Genomic DNA, 1,424 nt, shown 5'->3' on the forward strand with positions numbered 1-1,424 from the left:
CGCCACATTCTGGGCCCCGGGAGTGTGGAAGCTCCCGGGATACAGATCAAGGCAGCTCTCAGAGGCCAGGACTGGGCCCAGCCGGACAAGGAGTGACGGTGCTCGTTTGCCATCTGGGTGGGGTCGCCACCTTCCTCTTCCCCTTCTCCAAGTCACCCTGGGGAGCACAACGTCTCTTTTCTCTGCCGGGTCAGGGCGGGCCCAACGGTGCTCACGGGCTCTCCTGAGCCCTGGATCTTGCGGGGCGGCTTTTTCTTGGCCTTTCTCGCGGGAGGGCACAGACCTCCTGGGGCCGACGCAGGCCCCGCCCCGGGTCTCCAGGAAAGGAGGACTTGGCGTACAGCTCGCAAACAAGAGGGCTCAGGACTCTTCGGTTATGGCGGGCGGGGGGGGGGGGGGCGGGGGGGCGCTGCGGAGGCGGGGCCTGTCTTTAATTTACCTGGCAGGTATTTTCTTCTTGTATTCCAGGCACATGGCTTACATGCTCAGAGCGAAATTAAGGAGTCAGCTCTGGGCTGGCTTTTCAGGCTGTATACTGTCCTCTAGTGGTGCATCTCCTGCCCAGTACCATTTCCAGGGCTTGTTAGGGGACTTGGCTCTCTGCTGGTTTAGATAACAGCTCCTTCCTCATTTAGGATTTTATCAAGGAGAAACCAAATTACACATACAAGGCACAAATGCAATAAAGCAGGCAGCCGGTTTGTAATTGCTTTATTAACATTAACTAGCATGCTTAGCAGATGAGTACAACTGAGATAACAGTTTGGTTTGGTCACTAGGCAAATGAGACATTTCTGAGACCTCCCAGGAGAGTGCCGTGTGGGGACTAGAACGGGTTGTGTCCTCTCTTCACAGAACCGTCACTGCAAGCAGCACAGGACATACTAGGAGCTTTCCCTGCTGCCCCACAGCCTCCTCACGGAAGAGGGGAGATGAAGGCAAACCCCAGAGGAAATTCTAGGGCAACTGCAGCCACACAGTACCTGGGAGGCCACAGGTAGGATGGCAGCCGGCGAACTGAACTGGGACAGCAGCGCACAGCGTGGCGTACAGTGCTGCCAAACCTGGGCAACTGCGGGCTACAACTCAATTCGCATTTTCTTTACTCATGACACACATTTAAGAAACTGTTACCTTATGTTGGTCCCCAGCCCAGTTATCTGTAGTCTCATCAGAAAATTTTTTAGGTGGTTGTTTTGTTAGCTATTCTGTCACTTAAAACCTTATCTTATAACCCATATTTATGATTCAAAGGTGAAAGTTACTCTTGTATACGTAGTTATGGCTTAACAGGAAAGTAGTTAACTGGCTTTGCTTTTAAAAAGAATAAAGCGCAACAATATAGATTTAAGTAATGGTTTGGCAATAAGCATAAATGAAAGGTAAAGAGGCCAGTCTTTACCTGCCCAAAGCCAACAGCTATT

The sequence above is a fragment of the Pseudorca crassidens genome, chromosome X (assembly GCF_039906515.1).
Source record: "Pseudorca crassidens isolate mPseCra1 chromosome X, mPseCra1.hap1, whole genome shotgun sequence".
NCBI classification, from domain to species: Eukaryota; Metazoa; Chordata; class Mammalia; order Artiodactyla; family Delphinidae; genus Pseudorca; species Pseudorca crassidens.